This window comes from Mesoplodon bidens (genome assembly GCF_964165515.1).
Source record: "Mesoplodon bidens genome assembly, chromosome: 16".
Lineage (NCBI taxonomy): Eukaryota > Metazoa > Chordata > Mammalia > Artiodactyla > Ziphiidae > Mesoplodon > Mesoplodon bidens.
The window spans coordinates 64241188-64268440 of NC_138173.1; positions in this window are offsets into that span (position 1 = coordinate 64241188).

Here is a 27253-nt window from a genome sequence, read left to right on the forward strand (position 1 = left end):
GTCTTGATGACCAGGTACATTTTGGAGGGGAGTTGTGAGTGGGACTGGGTTACTGACATTTTGGACAATGCTCTGCAGAAAAATTTTTTAAAGGAATTTCATTTTTTAAGGATAGTTTTAGAGTTACAGAAAAATTGCAATGATACTACGGAGAGTTCACATATACTCTACACCTAGTTTTCTTTATTAGTAATGTCTCAAATTAGAATGGGGCTCTTTTCTTTTTCTTTTCTGTACAATTAATGAACCGATATTGATATATTATTAGCAACCAAAAATCCAAAGTTTATTTAGATCTCCTTAGTTTTTTTTTTTTTTTTTTTTTTTGCGCTACGCGGGCCTCTCACTGTTGTGGCCTCTCCCATTCCAGAGCACAGGCTCCGGACGCGCAGGCTCAGCGGCCATGGCTCACGGGCCCAGCCACTCCGCAGCATGTGGGATCTTCCCAGACCGGGGTACAAACCCGCGTCCCCTGCATTGGCAGGCGGACCCTCAACCACTGCGCCACCAGGGAAGGCCTAGATCTCCTTAGTTTTTAATCTAACGTCCTTTTCCTGTTCCAGGATTCCATCTAAGATAGCACATTCCATTTTTTGTGTGTGTCTCCTTAGGCTCCTCTTGGTTATGATAGTTTCTCAAACCTTCTTTGTTTTTGATGACCTTTTGAGTTTGACCTTTTAACGAGGTTTGAGGCGGAACAGTCTGGTATTTTGTAGAATGTTCCTCCATTGGGATTTTTCTGATGCTTTTCTCATGATCAGTCTGCAGTTACGGGTTTTGGGGAGGAAGACCATGGAGGTAAAAAGCTGCCCTTATTTTTAAGATCTAAATTCAGTTAGTTTAGATGAAAATGTGTTGTGGTTGACATTATATGCTCGCAAAATTACCATGCTGATAAGAGATAAGAGAACCTGAACCCCAAATGAAAACAAAACAAAATATTACACATTTTGTTTTGCACCTAATTTCACACCCCCAACTCCCCACCCGCAAAGCAACAATTACTGCAATCTCTGGATCTTGATAACTTTTTCTAAATGGACTCAGAATGAACCAGGAAGCCATTGCCTTTCCCACCGGAGATCAAGCTCTTTCTGCTTCAGGGTTTTCTTTCTGAATGAATCTTCTTGGGATCAGAAGGTAGGGAAATCATTCTGTTCTCAAAGGTCTGCCCAGCCAGGGAGCCCCTTACTTTCTCCCTTCCTTCCTCGCACATTTCTTAAGTTCCTGTTATTAAGTTCCAGGAGCTATGCTTGGGCTGAAAAGATGACCAAGCCCTAGCAGGACTGATGCCTGCAGAGAGTTGGGTTTGGAAGGAGAGACACACGATGAATGAAAGCTGTCACACATTTCAGGTCCTGGGGAAGTAAGGATGTACCTGGGACTGGGTGACCCAGTGGAGGGAGGGGTGTCATTCTTTGGGGTTTGTATAAAGCTTGCCAATCAAAAGAAATCGGGCAGCGTAGGAAGCAAATAAAGTGAGCATGTTAATGAGCAGGGTGGGCTCTGCTTGCCAGGGGCCAGTGGAAGCAGGAGTTAGCAAGGACAGTCTCTCCCTGCATACCATCAGACTTTGGGTGAGCGAGAGATGCATTTCCCTTCCAAGTTCTGCCTGGGTGATGGCAAACAGTTTGCTTTGTACCCAAGCTGGCCTGGGAGAGGTAACTCAGTTTATCCAGAGGCAGCGCTATGTTGTACCAACCCCTAATCCTTAAGTCCTTGGCTCTTTTCCACAAAGCTAATGTCAAAACAACCCCCGGGAGTGGGAAGCACACTGCTTTGCAAAATGCTATGAATCTTGAGCCAGAAGGTTTGGGTTCAAATTAAAATGAATAAAAATTGCCTCTATTTGGGGGCCATATGAAATGCCAGCTTCTCTACTAAAGAAGCTGTGTGTACTGTGTCATCCAACCCTCCTAACAGTATGAGATAATCATACTAAAGGGAGTTACAAATTATTGAGCATTTATTATGTGCCAGGGCTGTTTAAAGAGCTTGCTGCGGATGACCTCATTTCATTTTCACAACAACCCTCTAAATGCATACATGTCAAGCATGGAGCTCGATCAGTTTTTACCTCGGTGATCACCCAGCACCTAGATTAAGATACAGGACATTTCCCAGCAGGCTCCCTCGTGTCCCCTCCCATCTTCTCCTCACCCCCAAGTGACCACTCTTTTGACTTGTAGCACTGAAGACGAGTTTGGCCCATTTAAAAAATTATTTTTATTAGGGTGAAATTCATATAACAAACTTCACCACCTTAAAGTGCGCAATCCAGTGCCATTTAGTACATTCACACGGTTGTGCAACCAACAGCTCTATCTAGTTCCAAAACATTTTCAGCACTCCGCAAGGAAACCCTACGCTCATTAAGCAGCTGGCTCGTTTTTGAATACCAAATATAATGAATCACGCACTATGGCCTTTTGGGTTTGGCTTCTTTCTCCCCACATATGTTTGTGAGAGTCACTGTGTTGTGTGTGCCATGGGTACCAGTACCATCCCCACATTATGGATGAGGAAACCAAGGCACAGAGAGGTTAAGTAACCTGCCCACGATCACACAACTGGTAGACGGTGGAGCTGCGACCCCTGGCAGTGTGGCCCCGGAACCCTGCTCCCGGAGCGTGCGCCATATTGCAGGGGAGGAAACCAGCTCCAGGGAGTGAGGTAATAAGCTGAGGGCAGCCAGCCAGGGTTTCAGCGAGATTCCTCTGACTGCAAAGACCAAGCTGTTGATAACGATGCGACTTCCCCGTTGACTAGCTGTGTGACGCGGGGCACTTTTCTGGGCCTCAGTTTCCCAATCTCAGTAAAGCCTTCTGAACCTTCCTTGGGCCGTGGGAGGTTGGCTGCGAGCCCTTGAAAACCTCGGGGTGCCATACAAACCCAGTCATTAGGATTTAGTTGGCTGTATGCTGTCGCGGTCCTTTGGGAACTTGGCAGGGGCTGGCCGGGCCCTCGAGGAGAGCTGGCGCTGCTTGGGGCTGGGGCAGTGGGAGCCCAGCCCTTCCTGTTCTCTCTGAGTGCTTGTAGAGCTTTAGTATTTCCTGTGCTTGGCTCCATCCAGAGTTATCACGCCAGACCTTGAAAATCCAGGGTCTCTGCCTGTAAGGAAGTTCACCTTCAGAAATATCCCTTCCCAGCCTGTGGCCTAGAATATACATCCTCTGGACAGGCCCTCCTGGAATTCCACAGGATGGCATTGTTTTCCTTATGAAGGTAATTATCTGTTGGTTCAGAAGTCAGATTAGGAGCAAAAAAGAAAGTCAAGGGCATTTTTCTCATTAGCCCATATGTACCATTTTATTCGCACTTTAAATGGCCATTTTTAACTTGAATCGATGTCATATTTATGGCCTGAAGCCTGCATTTACTTAGAACAAATAGTGTTAACTGACCAGCTTTATTAGTTTGTGATAACAAGGAGTTTACAGCTAGTGAAAAGATGGCATGTACTAATCTGAAAATGGTTTCAGATCTCTTGGTTTTAATATAGCTACCTATGATGCTTTTAATGGATTTTTTTTTTTTTTTTTTTTTTTTTTGCGGTACGCGGGCCTCTCACTGTTGCGGCCTCTCCCGTTGTGGAACACAGGCTCCGGACGTGCAGGCTCAGCAGCCATGGCTCACGGACCCAGCCACCCCGCGGCATGTGGGATCTCCCCGGACCGGGGCACGAGCCTGTGTCCCCTGCATCAGCAGGCGGACTCTCAACCACTGCGCCACCAGGGAAGCCCTAAATGTATCTTGAAACGAACAATTCCTTTAAACTCCATGTTTAACTGACCTTGAAAGAGGACCTGCCTTACAGATGCTTTAAAAATACTCAATTTTAGTACAGCAGAATTTTTGGCAAAGAGGTACGTTCTGAAGCAGGCTGATTTAGATATGAATGTATTTCAGTTGTTCCTGTTTTGTTGAAAGGGCCTAACGCAGATGATATCAAGAAACCCACTATTTGTGCAATATTCCAAAAATATTTACTATATAGGGCAAATAAAATACTTGAAATAATCCTAAAACAGTTGTACCTGAGGCACACGGCCTCTCAGGGTTTCTTCAGGCTTTATGGCTTCATAGTCTAAGGAAAAATTTTTAAAATAGTTACTTGACCTGAGGGGACCCCATATTAGTTAGGGCTGCACTCTGAAAAATCAAATGATTATGATCTCTTAAATACTATTTAACTCTGGGGAAGAGAAATGCCAGCATAAAGCCAAAAGACCATCACTGCAATGATGGAGAATCAAATTGACCTGCCTGTTCTTTTCAATGCTTATCTTACTAAGGTTTGGATCTTTTAAAATCACCTTATCAGTATAATTCTTTAGAGAATGTTAGGTCGTTCTCCTGCAAGGATAAAACTGCACAAGCACAGGACACCATGACTGGTTAATACGTACCTTGGTGTGTTCCACCTCGAGCCTTGCCATCCCTTAAGAATATTGTGGTGTGAATGTGTTCACTAGGTCTGCATAATAACTGACCTATAGACCTGTTGAACTTTGCCACATATGACAGTTCACACAGGTTAGTACTGAATGTAAACTAAAATTACAATGAGAATTGTTGTATTCCATTATTTTGGCTGCAATGCTTTTTGTGATTTTTAGAAAAGGAAGCACCTGTGTTACATTATTACTGTAAAATTTTCTTAACCAAAATTTGGTGAATTTCACTAGTCAGTCTACCTCACATTTTGTTTATGATTCTAAATTGTTTTAAGTTGTGTCTACAGTATGTTCTTGTCCTTTAATTTGGTGAATGTATTAAAATTCTCTCCCCCCCCCCCACAAAAAAAAGAAAGTCAAGGAACCAGATGTGGGGCAGTGCTCTCCAAGGGGCTGGTGCTTTGTTGAAATGAGTCCCGTTATGTACCCAGGGCCAGAAAGGTCGCATATTATACAGAGCGGACTTTATACTGTCAATCCTATAAATGAAGAAAATAATGTCATATCATGAAACATCATACTCCTGAATAACAATTCTCATCACCCTGGGGTGGGTTCCTGTGGAGTTTCCAGTATTCCTCTCAATCTGGTAGCCATTTCGTATATACACTGGGAAAAATGAATTCAGGTTTTGGTGGCCTCATCGGTCTGCTCTAGTATTCCTTTGGGCACCAAGTCTTCCACTCTAGCCTTGCTTAAATTCCAACACTGCCCTTTCCAAGTGGTTTCTAAGGGGAAAAATAAAAAGAATGTTCCAGAAGGCTCTGCTGGCTCAGGGATGATGATTTGCCAGAGCAGTTTCCTGGATTACGACCTCTCCCCCCATCAGCAAATCATGTGAAACCAACTCTCGTCAGCTGTAAACCCTGAATGTGGGAAAAAGAGCTGACACACAGGGCGGGTTTTCATAAAGTTGACATTTCTCATGAATAGCAAATTCCTGAATGTGGGCCGTTGACCAAGCTCAGGAATTCTCATTAGCTGGTGATAATCAGGCATGACTGGCTGCGCCTGCTAAAATACTAAAGTGCTCTGTATGGGCTGCTGAGCCCTTTGCCTCCCTCACGGCTCTGACCCTCCTCAGGGACCCCCGCCACCCCACAATCCAGCAGCAAAAGGGTTAGTGCTGACCTGGCAAAGGCCTTCCAGACGAGGTCCAGCTGGGGTCTGCACCTCGTTTGGCTGGATCTGTGGCAAACTGGTGGGTAAATAAATTACACACCCCTCCTGGCTGTGGGGTAGCAGTTCCTTCCTCAGGCCCTGCAGAGACATAGGCTCGGGCCCCAGCCTTCTTCCTGCTTCCTGAGAATGAAACCTCTGATTCCCCCCACTTCAGAGTTGAAGGACATCTAGGAAATGAGTAAAGCCGATTGTTTCCCATCCAGAAGCCCAATCCCACCCCTCTCACATCCACACTCCCCAAACAGTCAGCATTAGCTATTTTTTTTTCCTACCCTCATCTCTGTAGCATTTCCTGGTTTTCCCAAACAGAATTAGTCACTTCCTTCTCTATATTCCCATCACACTCAGAAGGCACCATATCTCTGTGGTCCAATTTTATTTTACGCACACTGTGATTTTTCTCCTATGGACATGTGAAAACTTGTGAGTATTTGTTTTTCTCTTTTTGCTTTGGCTTCTGGGAAGCTCAAATCCTAATTTGTAGCTTCACATGGTCAAGGGATTGATGTGTACGTACTTTGTGAATTGACTTTCTCCCTGGCTTTATCTTACATTCAGCCTTTCTTTCCTCCATTTCTTTGTTTATATATATTTGGATTATCTCCATCTATGTGGCCCACTTCAAATTAAAAAACATTGTTTTGCATTATCAACTTAAATGAGGTATAATTTACATAAATAAAATGTATCCACTTTAAGTATATAGTTTGATGAGTTTGACAAATGTATACACCCATGTACCACCACTACAGTAATGACAGGGAACACATTTCTATCACGCAACATTCCCTTGTACCTGGTCCCAGCTGCCACTGATCAGCTTACAGCCACTGTATATCAGATTCACCTTTTCCTAGAGTTTCATATAAATGGAACCATACAGTATGTGGTCTTCTGTGCCTGGCTTTGTTCACTTGGCATAATGCTTTTGAGATGCTTCCATGATTTTATGTATACCAGCAGTGGTTCCTTTTTATTGCTTAGTGTTCCATTGTATGGATATATCATAACTTGTTTGTTCATTCTCCTGTTGATAGACATGTGAGCTATTTCCATTTCTGGGCTATTATGAATATAACTGCTCTATTTATATACAAATTTGTATGTAGAAAATAAAAGACAGCTGATGTATTATTCAAGGTCCTCCAGAGAAACAGAGCCAATAGGATTTATCTCTCACCTATCTATCTGTCTATCTATCATCTATCTGTCATCTATTATTTATTTATTGAAATTGGCTCACATAATTATCTAAGCTCTCAAGTTCCTAGATCTGCAGCTGACAAATTGGAGACCCAGGAAAGCTGATGTTTCAGTTTGAGTCTGAAGGCAGTAAAAAAAAGTCAATATCCTAGATCAAAGGCAGTCAGGCAGGAGGAATTCCCTCTCACTGGGGGAATGGTCAAGGTTTTGTTCTATTCAGGCCTTCAACTGATTGGACGAGGCCCACCAGCATTAGGGAGGGCAATCTGTTATATTCAGTCTACCAATTTAAATGTTAATTATATCCAACAACATCCTCACAGAAACAACCAGAATAATGTTTGACTAAGTATCTGTGGTCCAATCAAGGTGACATATCAAATCAGCCATCACAGCTGATATCAGTAAACTCACAAATAAACATAATCCAATTGGATTACTGATTTTGGCTTCAGGGCTTGCCTCCCTGAGTGGGCCTGTTTATCAATTAGAATACATTCATCTGCAGGTAACAGGAAGTCCAATACCAATGGCTGGAGTAAACATATTTTTTTCTCCTCACGTGGCAAGAAGTTTGGAGGTGGGGGATGCTGGCATCGGTTCAGCTGTTTGATGGTGCCACCAGAGATCTGAGTTGTTTCTCCTCTTCATCTTCCACATCCTGCTGTGGTCTTATGGTTGCAGGATGCAAAGTTGCCATCCTGAGGCCTCAGATTACGAGCAAGGCAGGGGAAAGGGGACTCGGGAAGCAGAAGGACCGGGAGACACAGCTGAGTCTGTCCCCTCTTCTCAAGAAAGTAGAGGGCAGTTTCCCTGGCAGTCCAGTGGTTAGAACTCGGTGCTCTCACTGCTGTGGCCTGGGTTCAATCCCTAGTCAGGGAACTAAGATGACACAGCCAAAAAAAAAAAAAAAGAGAGGGAGAAAGTAGAATCTTCCCAGAAACCCCACCTGGGGCGTTCCTCCTTATACCTCATTGACCAGAAATGGGTCATGTTACCACCCTTAAGTTGCAGGAAACCGAGGAGCAGGATTGTCATGGGTGGTTTGTTCCAGTCAAAGACATTTGGTTACCTCAAGTGAAATCAGAGCTTGGTAGCAGCCAGGAGTGTGGAGTGGGTATTGGGCAACAACTAACACGTCTGCCACTCATGAAATTCATGATCAATGCCTTCATGTGGTGCCTAGCACACAAGGGTGCCTAAGAAATGTGTGTTTGGTTGGGTTGATTTCAGAAGCACCCTGGTGGGGAGAGTTGGACCCCAAATCACAGAAACAGGGGTCTCCATCCCAGCCCTGCCATTCCCCACTCTGTGATCTTGAGCAAGCCACTGATCTTTCCCAAAACTATTTCCCAATTCTGTAAAATGGGACTCATTCTTCCAAAATAAGATAATGCCAGTGAAATAACTTTGCAAAGGACAGGACAGATATGAGTCAAAACCACTACTACTGTGGAACCCCAGAAGATTGAGCTTTCTCCTCAAATCTCAAATTCTCTGCCCCTCGTCCTGCCCTGCTGTACCTGACGGCCCATGAGGTTTCTCAGATTCCAGGGGGGATGGAGATAGTGTCCACCCGCAAAGATAGTGTTCATCCTTGCTGCCTTCTGAGCAGCCCGCGGACAAATACAGTGACTCTCCAATCTCCCCCCCTGCTCTTAGCACCTTCTAGAGACTGGAGCTTCAGGTGGAATCCCCATGTATGCACTCACTCCTTGGGCCAGTGCCAGGTCACAGGGTCACCAGGGCTGTTTACTACCCTGACCTTGCTCCCTGTCACTCAGGAGTCAATGTTGTGCAAGTTCATCTAACACCGCATCCCCCCCGCCCCCTGCCATGAATGGTTTCACCAAACACCGCAGTGGCCTGGACGCTGGCTTCCCACACTGACCCAACAAACTCTTGGCTCCTGACGTCTTTCTGTAACTTTCTGTCCTTATCTTCTCCTTTTCCTTCCTGTGACATTTTAATGCCTCAAGCTCTTCCTGTCTTGACATTATGACTTAACCCTACCGGCTTTAGCTTTTTTTTTTTTTAAGTTAATTAATTAATTTGGTTGTACTGGGTCTTAGTTGCAGCAGGCGGGCTACTTAGTTGCGGCACGTGGTCTCCTTAGTTGCGGCATGAGAACTCTTAGTTGCAGCATGCAAGTGGGATCTAGTTCCCTGACCAGGGATTGAACCCAGGCCCCCTGCATTGGGAGCACAAAGTCCCATCCACTGTGCCACCAGGGAAGTCCCAGTCCCCTGGCTTTAGCTTTTTAATTGTAGTTCCTTTTCTTTCCCCTCATTCTCAACTCGTATATCTACCCACCTCAATCCACTACCTTCACCCCCATCACTTCCCTGAAATAAATAAGCTCCCGAGAGCCAAATGCCCTGGAGATGTGTTAGATTTTTCTCTTCCTGGTGCTCTTTGTGGCATCCACATTTCCCCAGACACTTCTTGTCATTCTTCTTGTCTTCTTCAACTTTCACCCCATCCTCCAGCTGACACTTGAGTGTTGGTGTATCCCCTGTTCTGACCCCACCCTGTTCCTTTTCTTTTTTATTTTATTTTTTTTGCGGTACACGGGCCTCTCACTGTTGTGGCCTCTCCCGTTGCGGAGCACAGGCTCCGGACGCGCAGGCTCAGCGGACATGGCGCACGGGCCCAGCCTCTCCGCGGCATGTGGGATCCTCCCGGACTGGGGCACGAACCCGTGTGCCCTGAATTGGCGGGCAGATTCTTAACCACTGCACCACCAGGGAAGCCCCCTGTTCCTTTTCTTGAAACACATGCCACCTAAACAGTTTCTTCTCCTTCCACTGTTGATGTTGCCCAGATCAACGTTTCCAGCCCAGGTCTCTCACTTCAGAACACTCTTTACCAATATGGAAGCTGAAACACACAGAGGTTAAGTAATATGTCCATGTTCACAGCTATGAAGGGGATGAGTATTTTTTCTTTTCTTTTCTTTTTTTAAAATTATTTTATTTTATTTATTTTTGGCTGCGTTGGGTCTTTGTTGCTGTGCGGGGCTTTCTCCAGTTGCAGAGAGCAGGGGCTACTCTTTGTTGTGGTGCTCGGGCTTCTCATTGCGGTGGCTTCTCGTTGCGGAGCACGGGCTCTAGGTGCAGAGGCTTCAGTAGTTGTGGTTTAGTTGTGGCACATGGGCTTAGATGCTCCGCGGCATGTGGGATCTTCCCGGACCAAGGCTCGAACTCGTGTCCCCTGCATCGGCAGGCGGATCCCTAACCACTGTGCAACCAGGGAAGCCCCTCTTTTTTTTTTTTTTTTAATTGAGGTGTAGTTGATTTCCAATACTGTGTTACTTTCAGGTGTACAGAAAAGTGATTCAGTTATTCATACATATATATTTTTTCAGATTATTTCCCATTACTGGTTACTGTAAGATATTGAATATTGTCCCCTGTGTTAAACAGTGAATCCTTGTTGTTCATCTAGTTTATATACAGTAGTTTGTATCTGTTAATCCCAGACTCCTAATTTCTCCCTCCCCCTCCTCCCTTTCCCCTTTGGTAACCATAACTTTATTTTCTATGTCTGTGAGTCTGTTTCTGCTTCATAAATCAGTTCATTTTTATCATTTTTCTTTTAGGTTCCACATATAAGTGATATCATACAATATTTGTCTTTCTTTGTCTGACTTACTTCACTTAGTATGATCATCTCTATGTCCATCCATGTTGCTGCAAATGGCAATATTTCATTCTTTTTATGGCTGAGTAGTATTCCATTGTGTATATACACCACATCTTTTTTTTTTATTAGTTTCTGCTTTATAACAAAGTGAATCAGTTATACATATACATCTGTTCCCATATCCCTTCCCTCTTGTGTCTCCCTCCCTCCCACCCTCCCTATCCCACCCCATATACACCACATCTTAAACCAGTTGTCTGCTGATGGGCACTTAGGCTGTTTTCATGTCTTGGCTATTGTAACTAACGCTGCTATGAACCCTGGGATGCATGTATTTTTTGGAATTAGAGTTTTCATCTTTTCCGGATACATACCCAAGAGTGGGATTGCTGGATCATATGGTAGCTCTATGTTTAGTTTTTAAAGGAACCCCCATACTGTTTTCCATAGTGGCTGCACCAATTTACATTTGAAGGGGCTGATTATTAACTCCAGCTGTTTATTTCACCGACTTGCTCGCAAACTGTCTGTAGGGGAAAGAAGAGACAAGGTACAGCAAGGGGCCTCACATTTATTGAGGACTCACTGTGTGCCAGGGACTAACTGAGCTGGGCACCTTTTTGTCATTGCATGTACCCTTTTGTGATTTCATCGATCCATGTTTTATAGGTGAGGAACTGGAGGACCAGGGAAGTGGAATGCATTGCCTCGGTCACACAGCCGGTAAGTAGCGCAGCTTTAACTCAAGCCTCCTGACACCAAAGTTCAGGCACTCTCTTTTTCATTACCCTGTGTATCTTTTTCTTTAAAAATCCAGATTTAGGGCTTCCCTGGTGGCGCAGTGGTTGGGAGTCCGCCTGCCGATGCAGGGGACACGGGTTCGTGCCCCGGTCCGGGAAGATCCCACAAGCCGCGGAGCGGCGGGGCCCGTGAGCCATGGCCGCTGAGCCTGCGCGTCCGGAGCCTGTGCTCCGCAATGGGAGAGGCCACAGCAGCGAGAGGCCCGCGTACCGAAAAAAAAAAAAAAAAAAAAAAATCCAGATTTAGACAGATGGCCTTTCAGTTCCAATGAGCCCAGACCATGTGACCTTTTATGCCATCTTTTGGGTTGAAGCCCTGATGGGAATGGCTGCAGAATGGACCCATAACACAGCAGCAGGCACAGACACTGTCTCGAATTAGCCCAGGTCAGCAGTTGCAATCTTGGCAGCCATGTAATGTCAACCCTGAAATTCCCTGGACAGGCTCCAGTGGGCTCCACAGCCAGCAGGACACTGCGAGAGCCATGGGAAATCTGCTATCTACTGTCGGCCCTTCCTGTTAAACTGGGACTCAAATTGTTCCAGAATTATCTGGCTGGTTGTAACTGCAGGGGAAAGAATGAGTTAATCCTCCTGTCTGGGCTGTTCGCAAGAAGCTGTGTGCTTTGCTTATTAAAGTCCGCCCAACGTGGGAGGGAATAAATGGCCCTTCCAGGAGGGAGCCTCCTTAAGCAGTAGAAATCATTTTCTCTCGGTCAAGTGCAGGTCGGGGGTTGGAGACCTGCCCACAGGTTTAAAATAGTTGGTGCCAGGCCCGTGGATCTTGTCTGCTGCGTTCTGCTCATTTAGCAAGACTCCCTCCTCTGTTACCTCCTGAATCAGGCTTCTGCTGAGAGTCTTGTGCTCACAAAACTTCTGAACTGCCTTTTCAAATTGCCCTAATTTTTTCTTTCACATTTGGTGGTTACTGTCATAAACACAAATTTCAGAAAGTCACAACACACCAAATGAAAACCCAGCCACTCCCTCACTCCCCTGCCAAAGTAAATCTGATGTGTAAATTTAACCTTCTAAAAACATCCAATTTCATCTTGCAGAGAAAGCTCTCTGGATGAGGTGTAAACACAATTTTAAATCATAAAAAAAAAAAAATGACAGCACAGAAAACACAAACCATAAAAGAAAAAAATGTTAAATTCTACTTCATCAAAATGAAAACATATGCCCTTTGTTTTTTTTTGTGGTACACGGGCCTCTCACTGCTGTGGCCTCTCCTGCTGGGGAGCACAGGCTCTGGACACGCAGGCTCCGGATGCGCAGGCTCAGCAGCCATGGCTCACGGGCCCAGCTGCTCCGCAGCATGTGGGATCTTCCTGGACCGGGGCACGAACCCGTGTCCCCTGCATTGGCAGGCAGACTCTCAACCACTGCACCACCAGGGAAACACAACATGTGCCCTCTGAAAGACAGTATTAAGGAAATGATATGATAAGCCACAATCTGAGAGAAAATATTTGCAAGACAAACAATCTAATTAAGAAATGGTCAAAAAATTTTTAATAAACACTTTACCAAATATCATGTACAAATGGCCAGTAGGTCCATAAAAAGATGCTCTGCACTGTTAATCATCAGCGAAATGTGAATAAAAACCAAAATGAAATACTAACACACAGACACTGGAATGACTAACGTTAAAAAGACTGACAATGCCAACTGGAATTCTTGCACATTGCTGGTAAGAATGCAAAATGGAATGACTGCATTTTATTTTTAAGATGGTAAAAAAAAAGTGTGCTATATTTAGAATTAGCCAACTGGACTCAGCTTAGATGATCCCAATGTTTTTTGCAACATCCAAAATATTGTAGGCAGGGATCAAATGCACACTGTCTTCTCACCATGAGACCTGGTTAGAGTGTTGGCTTTGGCCAGCCCAGGTAGTAGAGCTTCTTTACAGCGTTGTTCGGTCTCATGGTTATTGACCTTGGTATCCATGATGAACACCAGTGTGAACTTGATCTTCTTGGCCAACTTCATGGTCAGGGTGCCTGATGATGGCAAATGGTCAAGCTTGTTTCTCCTGGGGATGCTCTTCCTTAGTTAGTTGGGTTGCCCCTGGAGCCACAGTGTCTTGGGCTGCTGGAAGGTAAGTGACATATGGCTCTTCATCGTTTTGGTGACTTTAGACATATTTCAGCACTGTCTTCCTGGTCGTTAAAGCCTTTGCTTTGGATTGGGTTTTGGTAGAAACAAAGGCTTCTTTTTTCACTTTTGGTGCCATCTTTGTAAAAATCTGGGAAACAACTTTGGAACACACTTTGGCACTTTCTTATGAAAGTAAACATATACTTTCTGTCTGTTCCATCAATCCTTAGAGAAATGAAAGTATATGTCCACACATATACCTGTATGTGAATATTCACAGCAGCTGTACTCGTAACAGCCCTAACCTGGAAACAACCCAGATCTTCATTAGCTGGTGAATAGACAAACAAATAGTGGTACCTCCATGCATCGGAATACTACTCAGCAAAGGAATAAACTCCTGATGTAAGCAACAACACGGGTAGATCTGAAAATCATTACACGTAGTGAAAGAAGCCAGATTTCAAAGGCCACACATGTGGTTCCAAAAGTACAGCGACAGAAATCAGGTGAATCGTTGTCAGGGGCTGGGGGAAGAGGGACGAGAAGGGGATTGACTGCCAAAAAGCCCAGGAGACCTTCTGGGAATGACGGAAATATTCTATATCTTGATTGTGTTAATGGGTACATGACTGCATTTGTCAAAACTCATGAAGCTATGCTCTCTCTTTTTTTTTTTTTTTTTGGCTGTGTTGGGTCTTCATTGTTGCGTGCGGGCTTTCTCTAGTTGTGGTGAGTGGGGGCTACTCCTCGTTGCGGTGCGCAGGCTTCTCATTGCGGTGGCTTCTCTTGTTGTGGAGCACGGACTCTAGGCACGCAAGCTTCAGTAGTTGCAGCATGCGGACTCAGTAGTTGTGTCTTGTGGGCTCTAGAGCACAGGCTCAGTAGTTTTGGTGCAAGGGCTTAGTTGCTCTGCAGCAAGTGGGATCCACCCAGACCAGAGATTGAACCCATGTCCCCTGCGTTGGCAGGCGGACTCCTAACCACTGTACCACCAGGGAAGTCACTGTACTCTTAAAAAAGATCAATTTTGTTGCATGTAACTAATACCTCAATAAACCTGGCTAAATATGAGGCATAAAAGTTATTTTGAGCACAGGCTTTAAAATTGGTGGGTCTGAGTTTGAACCCCTGCATTCCCACATGTTATCTTTGTGACACTGAGCAGTTGTCTTGATCTCTTCGTGTGTCCATTGCTACATTTATAAAATGGAGTGTATTGGTCAGGATAGGCTAACTGCTGTAACAAATAGACCCCAAATGTGTCATAGTTCAAGAAAGAGTTTTTGGTTACATTACAGTCTAAGGTTGTTCCAAGTTGGTGCTGGCTGTTCTCCATGCAGTCACCTGGGGATGCTGGCTTCCAGTGGTTTTGTCATCTTACAGATGTAGCTTCTGAGGTCACCCTGAGGGTCATTTTAGCCACCCATTCAACCAGAAGTTAAAGAGTATATGGAGGTCTCATGGGCCAGGCCTGAGTTATACCTCTATTCATGTTACAGTGGAGAGAACTCAGTCACATGGCCACACCTAGCTGCTGGGAAATGTAGTCTAGCTGTGTGCCCAGGGTGAAGAGAACATGGGTTTTGGTGAGCAGCAAGCAGACTGGGATAAAAGGATATGGCACATAACATCACACTAAATGGCAAGATGGTTGGTATGACTGTCAGTCATAACATCTCCATAATATTATCCCAGCCTCAATAATAACTATCATTTATATTATAGAACAGGGGCCCCAGACTCAAATGCCCACAGGACCAAGAATATAAAATAATTGTGAGTTTGGACTGGGTTATAAAAATAGGGAGTGGTGAGGTCTAGAGCTGAGCTGGAGACAATATCCTGTCTAATGGCCTATCGACTCCCCCAGATCGTAAACCCCTGCGTTGGGTGAACAAAATGCATCTGTAAAGTACCTATAGTGACTTACAACAAAGTCTCGTATTCACAACAAAGTCTCGTATTCTGCAGATGCTCGATGGTCAGCCAGGGAGGCAGATTCTGTTTGTGAGTCGGCTTCCAAAATCCATTCTTCCATTTGTCCTGTTGTTAGAATCATGGCCGGGCACATAGATGGACAGCTAGATTGCATTTCCCAGCATTCTTAGCAGTTAGGTGTGGCCACGGGCATGAGTGGTTGCCAGTGGAAGTGATGTGTGCCACTTGTGGGTCTGAGACTTGAGTTACTTGAAAACTCTTCTTTACTCTGGCAACTGGAACCCAGCTGTGATGGTGACCCAGCTTGGACCAGGCAGAAATGCAATGATATTCTAGTCTAGGGGATGGTGGAACAATAGGACATAGGAACCTGGGTCCCTGAATGACCAAGTGGAACAGAGCCTCATTGCTGACCTGGACAGCTCATCTCAGGACTGTTTCATGAAAGAGAAGCCTCCATATTATTTAAGCCATTGCATTTTTGGACTTCTTTGTTACAGCAGCCCAGTCTTCACCTGATTGATATGGTCAGACCCATTTGCTAAATGCCTTGCCTGTCTCACCAGCTTTATTGTTTCTATAATTCTAATCCAGACTTCAGCTAAATTCAAAGTCACTACCATGTCAGAGGCCTTCGGAGTTGCTCATGGATAGTCAAAACTACTGATTGTGGAAAATATCAAACATCCAATCAATCAGTCAATCAATCAATCAATCAATCAATCAAAGAGCATGTTTAGAAATTGTTTATTTTCAGCTTAGGAACAAGAAGAATGCATCTCAGGAAAAGGAAAGGGGAAGGAAACTCCTTTACTGAGCCTGTCTAATGGGCCAGGTGAGGGACTAGGCATTTACAGATGTAATCCCAGGTTCTGACCACAGAACTGCTGTTACTTTACATTGCAGATGAAGACATTGTGGTTCAGAGAGATAAAGTAGCTTGGTCAATACATGGCGTGGAGTTGAAGGAATGGGCTCAAACTGTGGTGGCGTAAAGGAAACGGGCCTTGTACTGGCTGCGAGGTGCCCTTAACCTTTGCAGACTCCCTCTTGGAGATGGGAGCTCAAGGAAGCCTGGATGTTTATGAGGGCAGGTGAGCAGAGCTTCCAAAATTGTAAACCTGATCATGTCGTTCTCTCATTTATAACCCTTCAACAGGCCCTCATGGCCTTCCAGATAAAACCCCAAATTCTTACCAGCTTGGCAATCAAGACTTCAGTCACCTGACCTCTATTTTCTAGCCTCACCCATCATCATATGCTTCTTGTACTGTTCACAGGGAACAGTGTGAAGAAAGAACAGCTTTTTCTTCCCTTGGCTCCTGCCCTGACTGTCCACTCTTCCCAAACCCCCTCCCCTTTGCTGACTCTTCCATATGTTGCAAGATGCGGACATCACCTCCTCCAGGCAGCCCTCTCTCCCAAAAAAACCCTCTGCTCCTGCTGGGTTACATGTTCCTGCTCTGTGCCCTCTCAGAGCAGCTGATTGGCTGTGTGGCCCTGTGTATATTGTGTAACCTATCTGAGTCTCAGCTTCTGCAGCTGTAAAATGGCTGTGATAGGAATTGTATGGACAGCACAGAGATGTCGAGAGGTGGAGAGAGGTCACCTCCGTGGAGCTCTCAGCGTAGAGCCTTGCTCAGAGGACGCGCTCAGCCTGTCAACCACTCAGCACTCTTTAATGTAGTTCTCCCCTTAAGCATCTGCCTCCTGCAGGAGATTGGAAAGGACTTGAAGGCCCCGTGTAGCGCTGTATCTCCAGCATCTAGCCCAGGGCAGGACACAGCAGTGATCACTAAAGGTTGTGCAGAAGCCAACACCTAGGAGCTTCTCTGGCTCTTTTCAGGGAAGGTCCTGTAGACTAATGATGTGACTGACTTATTTGGTGGAGTGGTTACCAGCATCCGTGCTTTGAAGATGTGCAGGGACCTGCCCGAGGCCGTGCAGACGGTATTTGACAGAACCAGGACTTTTGTCCTCTGTGCGGCCACCTGATTGACTAAGGGAAGGATGTGTTTTGTTTTGGAGTGGGAAGGAGAGGGGACAAAGAAGGCACCAGACCTGCCACTTTCTTTATTTTGTTCTCTGCAGCTCGTGTCTGAGACACAAAGCCCTGGGAGAGCAAGTTCGCATGCGTTAGAGCAATACCAGCCCTCACCATGCCCCGGTCCCAGTGTTCTGACAAACTCTCCATGGCATTCTCTTGTTTATCTGCCCAGAATCCTTTTGGGTTGGAACTATTTTAATCTCCATTTTACAGATGAGGAAACTGAGGTTAAGTAACTTGCTGAAGTCACTCTTTGTAAGTAGCAGGGCTGGAATTCAAGCACAGGCTGTGGGACCTGAAGCCCACACATGACCCTCTGTGCAATGCTGTCCCAGGCTTTCCAAACCAAGTTACATCAGTTACTCAACACATCTCTCCCAGGCACCTCCTGGCAAAGGCATTATACTAATACAGAGATGCAGTGATTCCCAGAGCAGGGAATAAAGGAAAGCTACACACAATCACTGGCCATCGCTAACATTGATGAGGTATTTACTGTGTGTTATGTGCTATTCTAGAGACTGTGCACGTGTTAGACTTATTTAATTCTCACAGGAAACCTTTGTGATAGGTGCTAGGGTTAATCCCCATTTTACAGCTCAGGAAACTGAGGTTTATAGCTTGCATAAGGATGCATAGCTCCTAAATGGTTGAGCCTGCATTTGCACCCAGGCTATTACCCCATGCAACTTTGCAGGTTGCAGTCATGCTGTGGGTAGCATTTGGAATGGGCTTTGAAAGAGAAAAGGTCAAGGGAAGATGCATGCAGCTGGGTACCAATGAGTAGGTATCCAGCAAACCCTTCCCACCTCGAAGTCAGTTCATATGGTAATCCACGACCCAGGGCTGATAACATCTCTGGGAACAGCTTGGAACACCCATGAGAAACTGAGCGCAATAGTTGAGCAATGCAGCTTCATCTCTTGGGGAATGGAAAAATCTGGAAAATGAGGTTCTGGGAGTCTGGCAGAGCCGCAGGTTTGAGAGTCCCTTCCATTTTTTCCCTCTAGCCTCAATTTACCTTGCCCGTTTCTCCACCTCTGAGCCTTTCCTGTTGCCTATGAAACTTACCCTCCCCTCCCCCTGCCCCTCCAGTCCCTGTCTGCCCTTTAAGGTCCCTCACTGCTTGTAACAGTTGTATGCCCTCCCTCCCTCCCCGGGGCAGAGCCAGCAGGCTGTGGGCACCTTTATCCACATCATTCTTGAAGGGCCAGCTGAGCCCTGGGTAATATCTGGGCTGTGGAGGCAGACCCACCTGCACTGACACTGGTAGAGGAATTAAGCTAGTGACTTAGCTAGTCCTGGATTTGCCCAGGATTAAAGGTTCAGAGAGGGAGAGGAAATCTCCTTAGGTCACGTGGAGAATTATTAGAGAATTCCTTTCCTGGCTCTGCTTAACTAATCTGAGCCTTTAAAATGGGGAGAGTGATACCTTCAGGGGTGGCATTTCCTTCTGTGCTCAGTCTATGTAGAAATGAGCCCTACTCCCCACCCACCCCTTTGTCTTTGCAGATGTACGAAAAGTTTCCTACCACTTCTTTTATGAAGTGGTAGGAAACTAGAGGTCAGAGGATCTTGCTTAGAGCATCTCAGTAACCCTGAGAGTGCCTTGCCCATACAAAAACGCTCAAAAGATGTTGGTTAACAAAACGGCCTTTCAAAGAATGTTCAGAGCCAAAGCAAAGTCCAGAATCCCTGGGGCTGTTTTGGCATTTCAACTGCCATGTCAGAACAGTACCCTTGTGGTGCACAGGGGTCGGCTTTCCAGAAAAACCTGTTCTGGGGACCGAGCCCAGCCCAGGGGAACAGGGTGTTAGGCAGGCATCCCAGAGTGAGACCCCATTTATCTTTGTGCAGCTGGTTGGAAGGGAGCTGAATAATCATTTACGTGCTCGTTGTGACAGGCACCTGGGCCCCAGGTTGAGACAGGTGGCCTCGGGTGGCCTGGGTATTAATGTGGCTAATTATGTAGATTGCTTCACTGGGAGATGGGAGAGAGGATGGGGCCCTGGGAGTCGCAGTGGGAAGGCCTCCCTTGTGGGACCCAGCCCTTGGTGTGCTCATCGATGTGCTGTTTGGGAAAACTGGGGGGCCCCAGCCAGGTCCTGAGGTGGCTGATCCCCACAGCTGCTCTCTGCGACAGACTGAGTCTCCAGGATGATCTTGGCATGGCTGCAGAGGGAGAGATGGGCCCTCCGGGAAGGAGAAACTCTGGGGCCAGCTAGAGTGGCGCTGACAGATGGCTTGATAATAATCAAAAGGTACACCTTCCAGGTCAGGAGGGAAATGCCGCCCCCTGGAAGTAGGGAAAAGAAGAAACTTGCCAAGGACAAGTCCTTGTAGGGTATTTGATCCCAGAGAAGGGCAAGTGTGTTTTCACTATTGATCTTGGCTTGATCTTATTTCTAGCTCTGAAGAGAATAAAAGTGTAGACTCTATTTCTTGTTCTCTATGGCTGGAATTGGCCACACCCATAAAGTTCTGTGAAGACTAGTGACACACCAGCTTATGCTGGAGCTTTAAAAAAAAAAAAAGATAGAGAAAACCAAAGATCAGTGTCATTCATGAAACTACTGACTTCACTTTACAGTGAGTAAGCAACTACAAATCAGCAAAACAAACCCAGTCCATTTCCCTGTATCTCTGCCCTCATCATAGGTACTCCAACCCCAGAGAATCTTCTACTTAAAGATAGCAGTTTGGAGATCTGAGCAAACCCAGCCCAAGAGCAAGTCAGTGTGACTTAGTTAGTCAAGTGGAAATGAGCCAAAACTTTGGGAAGAGTCTTAAGTACAGCTCTCAGGAAACCAAGTGGTGTATCTCCTACCTATTTTAAAAATGTGTCCCCTGGTTTTTGTGAACACCTATGACTTTGGGAAGCACTTGCTGTGTTTATGTATTTAAAGCTTTTTACAAGTTCTGAGAGAACACTGAATTTGGTGAGAGTGTCACTTCTTGGTGTTTTGGGGGGATGGGAGTGAGGGTGAGGGATGGGCAAACCAATGTGACCTTGGCATTTCCTCTTTTTGAGCTGGAGAGCCTGTTGCTTTTCAGGAATAAGGCTCTGATTCTTTATCATGCTAAATTGGAAGTGTTTCTCCTTCCCTTGTAGATTCTTCCCTCTCTTGCTGTTTGATGAGACAAAATGTAATTCAAGCACATTTCTTGGTCCACAGTAGACGTCCAATAAATGGTAGATCTCTTTCTGGCTCTCTTTTAGTGCCTTTCTCTCCTGGTTGTCATGACAACATATCCCTTCCCCCCATTGATTATAAGATGCTGTATTGATTTAGTAACAGCCTTTATTTATTTATCTCTTTATTTATTTATCTATCTCTTTATTTATTTATTGGCAAGGTTGGTGTGTGTGGTGGGGACAAATATTGACTGCAAGGGGTACCCTGATTCCCTCAGTGTTAGCATCTTAGAATTGAAGGGTGTCACTAGCTTATCTGAACGGACTCAGGAGCAACATGGCTCAGAAAAAGCGGCACAGGGTCAAGGCACTTGGCAGCGTTTGATGAAGCTGACCATGTCTGCCATCGGGAGATGCCTTCTTCCTTTGGCTTCCAGGACACACTTTCTCTCTCTCTCTCTCTCACAGACACACACACAAACACACACATTCTTTTTCTCTCTCTCAAAAGGAAAATTTCCCCACTGTTATTATGATATAATTGACATGTAACATTGTGTAAGTTTAAGGTGTGCAATGTGGTGGTTTGATACATGTATCTAATGTGAAATTTACCACAATAAGGTTAGTAAACACATCCTTCACGTCACATAATTACCCTTTTTTATGGTAAGAACTTTTACGACCTCTCTCATAGCAACTTCCAAGTGTACAGTACTATGTTGTTAACTACAGTCACCATGCTGTGCATTAGATCCCCAGAACTTATTCATCTTCTAACTGGAAGTTTGTACCTTTTGATCACTTTCACCTCTTCTCCCCACCTCCCTGTCCCAGCAACCATCAGTCTGTTCTGTTTCTATGACTTGGGTTTTCTTAGATTCCACATGTGAGTGAGATCATACAGTATTTGTCTTTCTCGGACTTGTTTCACTTAGTATAATACCCTCAAGTTTCACCCATGTGGCAAATGGAAGGATTTCCTTTTTTAATGGCTAAATATATTCCATTGAATATATATACCACATCTTTATTCATTCATCCATTGATGGACGCTTAGGTTGTTTCTATGCCTTGTCTATTCTAAATAGTACTGCAGTGAAATGGGAGTGCAGATATCTCTTCAAGTCCTCTGACCATTTCTCAATAGAATTATTTGTTTTTCAGTTACTCACTTAAGGTGCCCTAGAGGCACGGCAAATGATAACCTATCTAAGACCGCTGCCCAGTTTTCTCTCCAGTGATTCCCTTTTCTACGCTGGGTTCGGGGCTGGTCGGGATGCTCTGGCAGTGTGGCTGGTGCTCAGGTGGCCGGCCAGGACCCAGGGGCCTTCTCCTGGCCTCCCGATGGATGGCTGGGGCCCTCTCCGCCACACCCCTGGACTCTTTTTTGAAACACATAGAAAAGGGTCAGGAAGATGGGTGCTCCTCAGGCTGCGGATGTTTACAGGGTCAGGCTGACTGATTGCAAAATGGAGATTGGGAAAGGGTGAGTGGGGGGCAGGGCCCAGGATCTAAGGGCTGTGGTTGGACCCCAGCAGACCCTCCAGAAAGAGCCAAGTGCCCTGCCAGCTGCAGTGACAGGTGATCCTCCGATGCCACTGCTTCCAAGGGCAGCTGACGTCTAAGTGCTCGGTAGAGCCCACAGCCCAGGTCATGCCAGGCTTAACACACCTAGAGTGACACCTGGCACATAGTGTTCAGCCCGTGTTAGCTGTTGTGATTACTAAGAACCCTGTGCCCGGCGTTGCTAGGCTCTTGCCCCACTAGAACATGACCCTCTGCACCGTGCCTCTTCCCTTGGTGACTGGTCCCACCATCCACCCAGGAGGGTGGAACGGGTCCTCTGGACATCCTGAGAGGGGCAGGAAGGCCTCTCAGGCCCTAACCTAGCTGCCAGGCAAGACCTGACCTGTTCCCTTTAAGACCAAGTGTCCACTGGGCCATTTGCTGAACCGTACACCAAGCAGGTTAACATGTGTTCCCACATCCCAGAAATAGGGTTACTGAAATGGTAACCACACACACAGACCAATGGTGGCAGCGGGAGGTGGGAGAGGATGCCCTCAGAAGCTAAGAGGCCTGGACTCTCATACCGATCACATAACTTTGCACCTTAGTTTTCCCATTATGGTGAGCACAGTTCCTGCTGAATCCTTCCGAGGGGTCTTGGAAAGCATCGGATGGAGTTGAGGGCAGAAGGTGAAGGTTGAACTCCAAGCTCTGCCATTTATTAACTTTGTACCTTTGAGCCAGTCGCTTATATGCTCCCCCAGCCTCAGGGCTCCTTCCTGTACAATGGGAATTATCATACCAACCACTGGAGTTACAGACTCTAATCACAGCAGTCACGTGAGAAGGAGGGTGGAGGGCACAGCCAGGGCCTGAAATGGGCATCCGTGTGGGCTTGCATGCTCTACAAAACACCCCCCGGGAAATGGGGAGTCCTCACGCTGTCTTCATACAGATTGAAGAGCCAGTAGAGTGTAAGGTCTTGCTTTGCGCTGTGCTTAGAACCTTCCTGGAGAGACTGTCCTAGGCCAGAAACCCAGGCCGATGACGTTGCACAGTAAACCATAGTCAGTTAAGATGGATCTGGAGCCAGGCTGCTTGGGTTCCAATCCCAGCTCCGTCTCTTCCTAGCTGTGTGCCGTTGGGCAAGTCAGTGAACCTCTCTGCACCTTATTTCCTAATCTCTGAAGTGGGGATGATAGCAGTCTCCTCTTCTTGAGCTATTTTGAGGATTGAAATGAGTTCATTTCAGAGCACTTAGAGTAGGGTCACATCAGCGCTTATAAGTAAAATAAATTACCGCCTATCCCGTGCCCTTCCTGAAGCTCCGAGCCCCTGTGTCTGGCCACTGTCAGGAAGTGAGGACAGGGAGAAAGCAGGCTTCGATGTTCCTCATCCTCAAATGATTAGGTGAGAAGAAAGGAGGGAGGTCAAAATCACCTGCTTGCTTTGGGCTTCATCTAAAGTGAGAAGTGAGGTCTGCTTTCTGCACCTACCACTTTGGTGAACGTCTGTCTTTTGGCAACAGGTAACCAGAAACCAGAACTGGTCAAACCAGGGCACCTGCCCTGCACCCCCCTTCCCCCCTCCCCCTCCTGACCCCTGGTTATAAGCTCTGCGGGCCCTCTGTCCAGGCAGGCGGAAAACACTTCCATAAAGCACAAAGCAGGAGGTCCCATGCCCAGACCCCACGGACTGGCCTCAGGTGGACAGAGTACTGGACTTGGAGCCCACAGATCTGGTTCTGGGTCCGGGTGTAGCTTTGGTTCTGGGGCAAAGTCTTAAAAGCGCCCTGAGCTTCAGTCTGCCCTTTGGTAGACTAGGGATTGTCATGAATACACGTCAGAGACAATAGATGCCAATGTGTGTTGTAAATAGGGAAGCTCAGAACAGTGGGTAAGGGATTATCATTGAGTAGAGCTGCCAGTGCATCTGGCAACTTCCATCAGGAGATTCCTGCACAGCCTGTCCTGGGCACGGGGTGGGGGCGGTGTCCAAACTCAGCTAATGGTGTAGAGTCTCAGGAGAACCCCACATGCTTGTGGAGCTTGGTCGGCAGAAGACCGGCTGTGGGCACTAGAGGTGCGGCCACATCCCCAACCTGAGATAAGAGTTCTTATCTGGTTTCTGTCACTGTGGGGCTTTGGCAGGTCACTTTCCTTCTCTGGGCTCTGGTTTCATCTTCTGTGAAATGAGAGGATGGTGGCAGGAAGCAACACAGTGTGGCAAGCTATAGACCGACTAGGTAATGTATGTGAAATACTTTTGCAAACTCTATGGGCTACAGCATAGAAATAGTGCTGGCCAGACATTTGGGCTCTAGTCCGGCCTCTGGAGCAAGCATGCTGCATGACTTTGGGCAAGTCACTTCTCTCTGAGCCTTGTTTTCTTCATCTATGAACTGAGCATCTGGGGCTGGATCAGTAGTTCCAAACTAGCTACACATTAGAATCCACTTGGGGGACGGGGATAAAGACACAGACGTCCCACCCCGTCCCAGACCAACTCAATCAGAATATCTGCGTGGGGCATCAGGATCATTCCCAAGCTACCCATTTGTTGCCAATGCTCGGGCAAGGTTGGGACCATCTATCTGGTTGATTGGGAGGGGCCCCTTTTGGCTTAAGCTTGCTCGATTTCTTGGAAGTTGGTGAGATATGGTGGTCACAGGTGTCACCAACACTGGGGCCGCCATCCTCCCTGCTGAGAAGCAGGGATTCTAGCCCAGCTGCAGAGCCTCTGTCCTCACCTCAACTCTGGCTGTGCACTAGAATTTCCTCGTGGAGTTTTTCAAAATCTTCCATAACTGAGCACCACTGAGAGCAAAGAATAGAATATTTGGGGGGCAGGACCTCCCTATTGTAAAAGAGCCCTCCCAGGTGGTTCTAATGTGCAGCTCGAGTTGAGAGCCACTGGTTTAAAAAGGGCCAGTGGGCCGGAGAAACAGAGACCCCCTACCTCCTGGCCCCTTCCTTTCCCTGCCCGGGGTGCTCCCCCTGGATGGAGTGCTCCCCCTGGATGGGGTGCTCCCCCTGGATGGGGTGCTCTGAGGCAGGTGGTCTAGAGGTTAAGGGCATGGACTCTGAAGCCAGGTGGGCTGGTGAATTATTGGCTGTGTGACTGGGTTCAAATTATGCAACTGCTCTGAGCCTCAGTTTCCTAATTTGTAAGCTGGGGCTTACGGCAATACCCACCTCATGGAGCTGTGGAGGCTGAAGGAGGTAACGCACGGAAGGTCTACAGAATAGGACTTGGCGCGCAGTGCGTGATGGCTCTAATATGGGAGCAGGGGCTGAGTCTCGTTCACTCCAGACCCTCGAGTTAGAGTCCAGTAGCCCCAGCGGTGACCTGTTAGGTTGGGTTAACCGGAAGCCTCTCTATAAACGATAGGCTCATAGCCCATACTTCTAGAGTTCCTTCCTTGATCTTTTTTCCCTTAAAGCTTGTTAGCTAATCCGGCAGTTCTTTACCCTGACTGTGGGTCAGAATCACTGGGAGAACTTTTGAAAATGCAGATCACCAGGCCTAACCCTCCCGCTGCCCCACCCCTAATGAGTGGTCTCGGGTGTGGCCCAGGAATTTGGGATTTGGAAACGCCTCTCAAGGGACTTTCACGTTCAGCCAGGGCAGAGAAACGCCGCCCTTGACGCGACTTGATGTGAGCCTGTTGACTTACCTCTGTACGCGCGCTCATGGATCAGGGAAAGTTGTCAGTCTGGGAATCTGGATTTTTGATTCAGAAAACATAACTTTGCCAAACTATTTTCTAATGGTGAGGAAATTTTTCCATGGAGCCGTTTATATTGGGTTGGCCAAAAAGTTCATTTGGGTTTTTCCGTACCATTGTATGGAAAAACCCAAATGAACTTTTTGGCCAACCCAATATTTTCTCACCTTGTGGTAGATTGAAAAACAGATTTTGCAGCAACTCCCATCGAGAGGAAGAGTCTATTTCGCGATTCCTTGAACCTGAGCTGGTTTGGGGGAGTCGCTTTGACCAGCAGAACGGGGCAGACGTGCGGTTGTGTGAGTTCTGGAGCCCAGGCATCCGGATGCTTTGTGGCTTTCACCTTCGCCCCTTGGGATGCTCCCCTGAGAACCCCCGTGTAAGGCAGCCAGTTCACCGACTGGAGGATGGGAGGTCACACGGAGGAGAACTGAGGTGCCCCAGACAACAGCCAGCACCATCTTGCAGACTCATGAGGAAGACCATCTTGGACCTTCCACTCCACTGACGGTTCAGCAGACCCAGACAAAACCAACAGAGGAACTGCCTAGCCCACTAGCAGAACCGAGAAATCATCAGTCATTGTTTCAAGCTGCTATGTTTTGGCCTGATTTGTTACATAGCAATAGATGCCTGAGCTACATCTTATCCACCCCTTTCAACTCAGGATTTCTATCATCAGGACAGGTTCCCAGAATAAGGGGCAAAATTGATGGACTGGAACAAAACTTACCCCTAACCCCCTGGGGTTTGAACCTGGCTCCCAGGTTTAGCCCAATATGATAAATAGCCCAGAGGAGGCCCACATGGGGGCTACTGGGGCCAAGGTGATGCAGACCCCAACTGGCCTGTTCACCCTTGGAAGCCTCACCCTGTAGGTGGCCTGAGGCTCCAGCTGTCCCCACCAACCTCTGACTGCGTTGTAGCAATATCCATTCTATGGCCCCAGAGCCTTGGGAAACCCTGGCGCAACCATGAATGAGTTAAATGCTATCTGATCAGAAGCCAGAAGGCCTGTTTTCATTTTCAAAACTCCGTGTGTCAGTGACTCTAATGCAATGTCCAGCAATGTCTTGAGCAAGTGACCGGCAGGGGACATAGGATGCTATTTACTCAAGATAGTCCCATCACGCAAAAGCAACTTGCCTAACCGGGTTTGTAAGCAATGGTTACGAGACCACCATTGCAACAGGGATGGCCCTGGGTGATGGTCTCAGGAAGGGGCTGATTCCTTCCCCCAGGCCAAATTTGGGGCCATCTCTCTGTTTTTGGAATCCTTGGGGCTTGGGTTTCTGGCAAAGAGCAGAGAAAAAGGGTGATTGGGAAATCCCACGTGGATGTGGAATGGTCCTTTTAAGGATGGGTGCCCTGGGGAAGAAAGCTTCATGCTTCTTCACGTCCATCTCCCCAGCCCCTTGGATTCTGCATCCGTTTCTCCCATTTCCAAATGCAGTTTTCCTTCCTGAGAGCCAGTCGCGCACACCTTGCCGTTTT